Genomic DNA, 10,228 nt, shown 5'->3' with positions numbered 1-10,228 from the left:
TCTGACTTCTCCAGCGCGCAGGACTTGTTCTCCTTGGGAGCCGGTGAGCTCACCACCAGCACGGCTGCTGTGCCCCTGGGACCCTTGTGCCGTGGGGCTTTCCCTCCCAAGGCGGGGGTGGAGGGGGGCCTCCAAGCCAAGGATCCACTAGCTCACCCCAACCTCTGGTACGATGTCCCCCGAGCCCGGGGCACCTGTCTCCTCCTCCTCCTCCTCCACGTCCTCTGGGGGATCACGCCAGAACTGTCAGTGGGCAGCTGGGCAGCAGCTCCCCAGAGCCACGCTCAGAGGATGTTCGCCAGCCCCCAAGCCCCGTGCCCCTCGGGAGAGGAGGGAACACGCAGCTGCTTCTTGAAGCCCCCCCACCGGCTGTCTCCCCAGAGCCTGAGCTTTCAAACGGAGCCAGGGAGGTGGGGGAGGAGCCAAGTCCCAGGGCCGGGGAGGCAGGGCCAGAGGAAGAGGAGCTGACAGAGGCGGCCTCCCTCAAAGCCTCCTCCTCTGCAGCCCTCTGCATGACCTGTGGGCAGCCCTGGGCCCCCCGGCCCTGCCAGCGACAAACAGCAGCCGTCTGGGAGGCGTCTGTGTCCGAGGAGGCCAGGCTGCTCAGTCGCACACAGCCTCCCCAGCCCGAGTGCGGCGGGCCCTTCCCAGCCCGGGGACCGCAGGGCTGCCCAGCACCGTCCCCACTGCCACGGGATTCTCCTCCCAGACAGCGCTGTGCCATTTGGGAAAGAATTTAGATCCAACAAAATTCTCCTTTTTAACTCAAGAGAAAATAAGGACCAGATTTGATCTAACGCGAGCCCAAAATGTGCCTCCCCTTATTCTCATGGGGGCTGCAGGGAGGGAGTGGACGGCGGGGTCAGGGCATCCGGCCAAGCTTCGCACCCCCCCTCAGGCAGGTGGACTCTACATCCAGGTGCGTAGCTCCTCACCATGTCATACCTTCCGTGGAACAGTGACCTACACTCTGGAAACAAGCAGCGTCCTCCCCCCAAACCTCAGGAGTCACCCTGAGACTGCCTTCCAGATGAAGCACTGCAGAAGCCCTTCCTGCGGCGGCGGCCAGACACCCCGGCTGCTTCCTGCTGAACCGTGCAGAAGCCCTTCTTGCGGCGGTGGCCAGACACCCCGGCTGCTTCCTGCTGAACACTCTCTCCCACCCGCGGCTCACTCTGTGGAGCTGGCGGCACTCTCTCCCGCACGGTGCTTGGCCACCACGTCTGACTCAGGTGTCTTGTCGGTTTCCAGTAGGCCTCACCTCTCACGCCTTCATCCAGTGGGCTGTCTCCGCAGGGAGCACTGTGTCAGGGGTAAATGTGGGGTGTCCGCCACGCACAGAAGAGTGGAGAGCAGGGATCCACGTCCTGCTCCGTGTCTGAAGTGACCCTGTGATATCATACTTAATTCATTGTGTGCAACAAATCTTCCCAGCCTTGAACCAAAAACAGTTATTTCCGCTTACTAGTGCTTCTAGCACTTTACCCATCTTTACGCGGCAGGGTGATGGGATCAGCAGAGCAGAAGTCAGGCACCCAAGTTCTTATGTGCACAACGGTACACCTGCCAACCAGGTGAGGATGGGCTGAGGGCGGGAGGGGAGGGAGCAGGAGAGAACGGTGCCCTGTGTCTCACACAACTGGGCCCCAGCACATACACCCTCACACGTGCACACTCGGGGGGGGGGGAGGGGGTGGGCGAGGCCTGGTAGCATCTGTTGATACTGTGTGTTTACTGGATGTTGTTCTTCTGTGGTCCAGGTGAGCATGGTAATTTTGGGGGGATTTCCCCTTTCTTTTTCTTTAATCTTTGCATCCTTTCAACTCTCTGCAAGTGTCCCACAAGTAAGGGGGTGTACCTGGGTGGAGCTCGCAGCAGTTAGCCTGTCACCCCCGTTCCCCTCCACCCCGGCCCTACCCAGCACCTACAGTCCTGCCCGGACCCTCCCCCCCACCCCGCCGCAAATCCAAGAGAACGTTTCAAGCAGCCGGTAAGTATGTGTGCACAGATGCTCCAGGTGGGCCTGGGAGCCCCGCCTGGTGTCCAAGCCCTCATCACTCAGTGCCCTGTTTCCTCAGGAGTGCTGCTTATGGAGACAATCAGATTTCTATGCCATTTGGGAAGCCTCAGGTGCCACTGGCCCTGAAAAGTGGATTTACAGTACATGGTTGTCCAGGGCAGGACACAGCCTCCAGCCCCACTCTTAACGGGATTCAGCCCATGCTGTTAAAGCTACAGCTTGCAGATCTGAGGTGAGCAGTCTCATAATCCAAGATGCAGGTGTTCTCAAGTCAGCAGAAACAGCACAGGGCTTAGAGCCAGAGGTGATGGGTCTAAGTCTTGGACATCCACTCATTCCATCTGTCTCTTTTCTCACCTACAAAATGAGGGTGGTGATGATCTTATTGGGAAGACTTAGATAGTACTTAAACCCTTGTCCCTAAACATCTCTACAAATGAGGGCCATCGGCCTGGTCCCGACCTGTGGGTCCATTTAATTCAAGTGTCAGCTCAACTGATTGGCAACTTCAACATACGTGACAGTTTGGCCAGCTGTCCTTATATACTGGTAGGGATCCCCCCTTTCTTTTTATAACCTGCATATTTTCTAAAATGGGTTGTTTCCAAGAGACAACATCCTAGTAACAACATCTGTCACAGAGAAAAGATTATATTCTCACTGGAAACTGTATCCCAAGGATTGGTGCCCACAATGTCCAAGCAGTTTGCAAATTGACCCCTAAGAAGTTTCTGGAAGGCTCTGGATTTGGAACTCAGTAAAGGAAAAGGAGACCTTGCCCTGATACTTTACTTTGAGATCAAGAATTTAAACTTAGGCCAAATGGTTTAGTTGTAAAGCGGGTATAACACCAGCCAGGTGGAAGGCAGGATCAAACAACCAGCTCTGTCCATCTCTTTGGACCAGAAACTTGGCCGTCAGCACTAAAGCCACACCAGCCCAAGTCAGCTGTGGCCACCACGCTGCCCAAACTCCGCCCTCTGTCCTCCCGCCTCTGCGTCCCGCTGGCCCTCTCCCCGCTGGTCTGTCCACGTAGCTCGTGATGTTTTCAGTGGACCCCTTCAGCCCTCACCACTCCACCCAGCACCCTCCAATCTCTAGGCCTTTTCCTCTGGCACCAAGCACAAAACCCGTGAGCTGCTACTTCCAAACTACACACATGCACTTTCCTTGTGCTTCCTTCCCCACCACCGCATGTCTTGGATTCCCCAGGGCTGAGTCCACTCTCTCAACACGTGCATTTGGACGTGACTTTACGACGCTACTGTGACACTTATGCTCACTTTCTTGGAAAACTCTTCATCCAGCAGATACTTGGGGGACACGTGCTGAGCCAGGCGCTTGGTTTGGTGGTAGATAGAAAGATCTAGAAGACGACTCCTGCCTTCAGAGGGCTCACGGGATGGTGGGGTCAGATCTTGGGACACAGTGTCCACTTTCAGCAAGCATCGGATTCCAGAACCTTCCAGACAAGGGGAAAGCAGCAATGACATGCACAGTCTCTTGCAGACGAAAATAAAGCAGGAAACACTGCTCTGTTTGGGATTTTAGAGGCAAACTGTCGGCACCTGGAAATTTAAACTAGTGGATGCAGTCCTGGTGCGGCAGGTGACCCAGGGAGTGGCTCACCCTCACAGCACAAGGACGTGGGGAATGGGAGCCAGGAGGCGGAAGGGCCGTGGTGTTAGCTGACGGAGTGGCCGTGGTGACTGGTGTTAGGTGACCACTGAGCAAAGACCCAAATGAACTGGGGAAGTGAGCCGGGGGAGGAGGAAGAGAGCCAAGGCCTCGAGACGGGGCACTAAGTCGGGGCTCTGCTCAGATGGCCACGTCACGCGCACTTACCTCTCACTCATCAGCACTGGGCTCCCAGCTGAGCTCAAAGTCGGCAAAGCTGGGGCCCTACCTCTCCTGTGGGACGCACAGGCCAAGCCACGAGATGATGGGTGGGGAATTAGAATTATGCGCCTGTCATGGGAGGAAGCAGTGGCTGGGGAGGATGGGCCAGCCTCCCATGGTGGGCTGGGTTTGGGACGCTTACTGGAGAGAGGACCTGGGGCACACAACGGCTAGGCCACCTGTGCCAGCAGGGCCGCCAGGGAGGGCACCACGGGGCCTCCACGCATCTGGGCAAGAGCCCCTGAGCTCGGGGGCCTGGGCTCACAGGAGGCACCATGGCCGCTGCTGCTGGCTGGGCCAGAGCCTGGGGCCGGCTCACCTGGAGCCCAGCACCTGCTTCCTCCACGACTGCAAAATGGGTACAGCCACGTCTAAAAAGATGATGCCAGTCTGCGTTTCATGTGCTTTTCCGGCGTGCCTCACATCCATCCCACGAGACACGAGAAGCCGGACACGCCTGACACCTGGACGCACCTGTGTGGGTGTGCAGGGCCCTCGCTCGGCTGTCACACGTGGATGAGCTCCTGGGTCTTTGTCTTTGGCATGTTTCCTCGAAATACTAGGTCGGGTAAAGCTGACGCCCTGTCACTTCCCTGAGCATAAGTGCTCTGGACGTACGTACCCGTGTGTGGATCCCCGTCCTGGGAAGCTCCCCGCTGATGCTGTGACCTCACGCCCCTGCACCAGCTGCCTCGTGCTCAGGGGAGGGTCCTCACCCCCGGCCCCGGGGCTAGGGTATGTGGGGTCAGCTCGCACGCCAGGTCAGCGCCCCAAGCCAAGCCCAGCGCCCCTGTTCCACACCCACCCCCTGCTCTCAGCAAGTGGCCAGGTGGCCGGCAGCATCTCTGTTTGCGTCATGAGGCCACAACGGGCTCCCCCCGTCCTCCCAGCCCAGCGCCCGGCAGAGGCGGGCTGGCTCGATGTGGCTGAAGGAGACCAGGAAATCAGGGTAGACACGCCTGCGGGGACACGGCAAGCATCACGGTGCCCCTCGAACGGTCCTTCCCGAGGACACTCCCCCAGGCCCCCTGTCAGTCCAGGCCTCCCCCGCCCCCCAGGCTGCCGCCTCGTCCTTCAGTCAGGACCACCAGCAAGAAATGAGAACATGGGGGCTGGTGTGAGGGGTGTCTGCGTCTCAGCAGGAGCCGCTGCCCCCCAGGGGCCCCTGCCAGTCAGCGGCTCCCTGGGGCTTGGGTTTCGAGAGCAGGGATCGGGGGTCGGGTCCTACAGGGAAGACGCAGAGCCCAGGGCTGCCTGCCTCAGCGCACTGGGTGCAGGGCCCTCCCCTCCCTCCACCTGCCCGGGTCCTGGCATTGTTCTTCCTGAGAAAGGCTGCTTTTCCGGGTTGCGGGCTTCCTCTGGGCCCCCATCGTCACCAGGGCACAGAGTGCTGGAGCAGGGCAGGTCACTGGGGACGTGAGAGGCTGGGCAAGCACAGCGCTGCCTTCATTGAGCCCAGAGCCAGTGAAGGACCTTCAGAAAGCTCTAGAACAGCCAGGCCACAGCTGCTGGAGCCAAGCCTGGTGAAGACCCAGAGCAGTCAGCTTTGATGCTGAAGGGTAACACAGGTCTCCGGGGCACGCGGGGCAATGAAGGCATCATGTCACCCACCCCACAATGGCAAGGTGGCTGGACGTCTGGCACGTGGTCCCGTATGACCGTGGGTTTCCCTGGCTTCGTGAGTTTTCTTAAGACTCTCTCTGTCAAGCAGCCTGAGTGGCTCCCATGGCGACGGGAGAGGGCCCTGCACGATGCCTGCGTTAGCTGGACGTCACTCAGCAGGCCCCCCCCCCCCCCCCCCCCCCCCCCCCGTCCAGTAGCGGCAGGAAGAGCAGCCCTGCCTGTTCTTGGCCCGCGGTGGGCTTTGGGCCCCGGCCGGTCCGGGCTTCTGCCCTGCAGAGGGGGGCTGGGGACAGGGCCTGGGCCCATCAGGCATCCTCGGGCCCACAAGGCTGCTGGGAGCCCGGCGTTTTAGGTTGCTTTGTGTGTCAGAGTCCCGCTGAGATCCCCTCCCCCATCTGCAGAGGCGAATTCCCCACCAACAGAGAGAGGAAGCCTCGCCCCCGAGATAAGGGCTGCCTGATCGCAGCCCGGAACTGAGCAGAGATTTCATCAGCCTGGGAGAAAACTGTTCCCTGATTCTCACCGTGGCCTCTCGCTCGGGGCGCGTGCCGGCCGTCGGGGTCCTGCGGGCCCGCATCCTGGCCCTCAGGCCTCGCTGGCCTGGCTGCGATGTGGGGTGTGAGGTGGGCTGGGCTCCTGGTCGCCGCTGGCCGGCGCTGGCGGCCTCTCGGGGGGGCCCGGTGACCGCGGTGGGGCGGGGCCAGAAGGAGTCACCCGGCGGCCGCGGCGACCACCTGCCGAGACGGCCCCGCCCCCATGACAAAGCGAGGGGGGAGTCCGCCCCCCAGACCTCGCCTTCCTGAAGAGGCTGCGCGCACGGGGCAGGGGAGGACGGGGCGGAGGGGCCCTGCTCGCTGGGAGGAGCTCGGCGCAGGTCAGGGCCTCCACACCCCGGCCTGGCAAAGAAACCCAGTGCCGTTTTGGTCTGATGATTAACAGAGGAAAACAACTGCCCGGAGCCTTGTGATCTGATTTTTACCAAATGTGGTAGGAGAGACGCCCGAGTCACTGGTCTCCATCCTTACGCACTCCCCCAGGAAACTGGAAATGCTGTTGTTCTAACCCATCCCAAAGGATTCAGTGATTTCCTTAACGCCACCCTAACTACAGGGAAACGCGTTCTTGCCTCCTTTTTTAGGTCTCTGTAATGTGATAGAGCCACTGGGTCACAGCCCACAGGGGAGGGAACTGCAGGCCCAGTGGGGTCTCCGCCCACCAGCGGGAGGCACTTTGATTTCCCAGGAGGCCCCTCCCACAGGAACACTCACTTCCCACCTCGGAGGCCCCCAGGCTCCAAAGTTCACAGCAAAGGAGGTTGCTGGGAAGGTGGGGTCCCCGTGCGCCTGCCCTGTTTTTCCCGGGGGGCAAAATAGGGCCAAGGAGCAGCGGACACCCACCTCCTGTCTGACAGCCTGAGGGCCCCTGACCAGCAGCCAAAGGCACCCGCAGTCCCCGATATTACTGGGGGCTTACCTGGCATGGAAGGCTTCTTCTTTTTTTTTTCCTATTTTTATTTTTAAGGGTGAATAATATGTCACATGATATATTCACAAATAAGGAGGAAATTGTTTATCAGATCCTAGGTTGCACTTTTTGGTGGGAAAAATAATAACTGTGACCACATGCATCCTTTAGTCTTTTTTTAAAAATAGATTTAAAAATAATTTTATTAAGGCATGTTTTACGTATCATATAATTCACTTGTTTCAAGTACATAATTCAATTATTTTTGAGTCACTTTACTAAGTTATGCAACTGTTGCCATAAATTAGTTTTGGAACATTTTTATCACCCAGTGAGATCCCTCATGCCCGTTTGTAGTTAATCCCCGTCCATCTCTTCTGCCTTTTCCTGACAATTCATCTAAATGGAGCCTGCACTCTGCAGTATCTTGTGTCTGGCTTCGTTCACTTGGCCGAATGTTTGAGGGTTTTGCATGTCATAACATGTATCAGTAATTCACTCCTTGTTATTGCTGAATAATATTTCATTGTATGAATATACCACATTTTGTGTATCCATCACTCTTGACGGATAATGTTGATGTTTTCATTTCTCTTGGGTTGATACCTACTCAGTCATGTAGTAAATTTATGTTTTAAGTTTTCAAGAAACTGCCAAACTGTTTTCCAAAGTGGCTGCATCATTTACATTCCCACCTTCAATGCGTGAGAATTGCTGTTTCTCCACATCTTCAGCAACATTTGTTCTTGCCTTTTATTTTATTTTATTTTTTTAAGCCATTCTGGTGGTTTGTGAAAGACTATCTCACTGAAGTTTTGATCTGCATTTCTCTTGGGAGTAATGATGGTGTCTATCTTTTCATGTGCAGATTGGCCATTCCTGTATTTCTTTGGTAAATATCTATTCAAATCTTATGCCCATTTAATTGGGTTGTTCTTAATGAAGTGTAAGAGTTATTTGTATATTCTGGATCAACTCCTTTATCAGATATGTGTTTTGCAAATATTCTTTCCCAGCCTGTTGTATGTCTTTTCAGTTTCTTAATGGTGTCTTTTGCAGTACAAAGCGGTTGAATTTTGATGAAGTTCAATGTACCAATATTTTTCCTTTTATGTATCATATCATGCTTTTGGTGTATCTAAGAACCCATTGCCTAAACCAGTATCTGGAAGACTTTATCCTGTGTTATCTTCTAAAATCTTTATTGTTTTAGCTCTTACATTTAAGACCCATTTTGTGTTAAATTTTGTGTTATGAGGTATGGGCTCTACACCATCTTTTTCCATGTGGATATTTATTTGTCTCAGCATCATTTGTTAAAAAGACTCTCCTTTCCTCAATGAATTGCCTTGGCACTTTTGTCAAAAATAATTTGACCATAAATATAAGGATTTATTTATTTCTCAGTTCTTAGTTGTGTCCCATCAATCCAAGTCTCTGTCCTTTTGGCAGTACCGCACTGTCTTGATAACTATAGCTCTATGGTAAGTTTTGATATTGGGAAAGAAAAGTCCTTCAGCTTTGTTCTTTTTTTCAACATTATTTTGGTTATTCTAGGTCTTTTGTAGTGCCATATAAATTTAGGATCATCTTGTAAATTTTTTTAAAAAGTCTGCTGAAATTTTTATGGAGATTGCATTATATCTATAGATCAATTTTGGGAGAATTTACATCTTAATAATATTGAGTACTCCAACCCATGAACATGGAAAGCCTTTCTGTTTGTTTAGATCTTCTTTAATTTCCCTGAGAAATGTTTTAATACTATTGATAAATCATTTTTTCTTTAAAAAGAAAAATGTTTTCCCCCAAGATGTGGTCAATGAAGCACCGTGTCCCTGGCAGCTGAGCTGCCTCTGAACATCAGAGCCCTGCTCAGGCTTCTGCAAAGGACACAGGACATGGTGGGCGGATGGCGGGGATGGGGGATGGGGACAAAGGCACGGAGGCATCAAGAAGGGGGAGCCGGCTGCCGTGGGCTCAGGAAGGAGGTACTTTCAGGATGGACCATGCAAACATCACAGTGATACAGATGGCCTTCAAAGGGCTTCCATCAACTGACCATGAGAAGGACGCACTCAGACAGGGCTTCATAGACACTGAAGGCGTCTAAACTCTTTAACCATTTGGCAGGAGAGGGTCAGCTTCAGAAAACTGTGAGTCAAACACCGGGCGTGCATTCCTCAAAAGGAACTCTCCTCTTCCACCTCCTCCAATATGTATTGATACCCAGAAAGTGGCCCAAGCTCGGGGTTATCTTTAGAGATTTCAGCATGGGAGGATCTAGAAAAATGAGGAAAAACAAGGGCTGCAATGAAATAGGATTAAAGTGGGAGTGCTGAAATCTTTAACAAATAGCAAATACTGTATGTAAGAAGTATGCTGTATACAGTGGGAAGCATAAAAATATACTGTAAAAGGTGATCTATCCTTAAATCACTAGTTGGAAAGATAAAAATTTATGCTGATAAAACAGTGGAAATAAAAATGGCAGCAGATGACCTAATTCAAAGTCTTGTACTGGTGCTAAATGTGTCATCACCATCACCATCATCACCATTTTCACCATCATCACCATCACCATCACCACCATCATCATCACCACCATCATCACCATCACCATCATCACCACCATCATCACCATCACCATCATCACCATTTTCACCATCATCACCATCACCATCATCACCATCATCATCATCACCATCACCACCATCATCATCACCACCATCATCACCATCACCATCATCACCACCACCATCACCACCACCATCACCATCACCATCTTCACCATCATCACCATCATCACCATCACCATTTTCACCATCATCACCATCACCATCACCATCATCACCAGCACCACCATCATCACCATCACCATCACCACCATCACCACCACCACCACCATCACTATCACCATCATCACCACCACCACCATCATCATCACCATCACCATCATCACCAGCACCACCATCATCACCATCACCACCATCATCACCACCGCCATCACCATCACCACCACCACCATCATCACTATCACCAGCACCACCACCACCACCATCATCATCACCATCACCATCATCACCATCATCACCACCACCACCACTAGCACCCGATTATGGCATGAGCACCTGCTGATGCCAGGCACGATGTGCAGTGCTTTACATGAAATATGTCATTTGGATTTCACAAAGACCATCTACCTTCAAGTGGCCTTTTATA

General features: G+C 53.6%; 1 long non-coding RNA gene across 1 annotated transcript; it reads right to left on the bottom strand.

The window, feature by feature from the left end:
• Positions 1–2,795: 2,795 nt before the first annotated feature.
• Positions 2,796–6,426, bottom strand: LOC137769236 (uncharacterized). Its single transcript, XR_011074931.1, has 2 exons — positions 6,066–6,426; positions 2,796–3,482 (listed from the first exon to the last, which is right to left on the bottom strand). It is a non-coding gene; the product is annotated as an uncharacterized lncRNA (long non-coding RNA).
• Between the last annotated feature and the right edge of the window lie 3,802 nt (positions 6,427–10,228).

This window comes from Eschrichtius robustus, chromosome 9 (assembly GCF_028021215.1).
Source record: "Eschrichtius robustus isolate mEscRob2 chromosome 9, mEscRob2.pri, whole genome shotgun sequence".
Lineage (NCBI taxonomy): Eukaryota > Metazoa > Chordata > Mammalia > Artiodactyla > Eschrichtiidae > Eschrichtius > Eschrichtius robustus.
The sequence above is the reverse complement of the archived record's forward strand: the minus strand, read 5'-3'. Positions and strand labels throughout refer to the sequence as shown.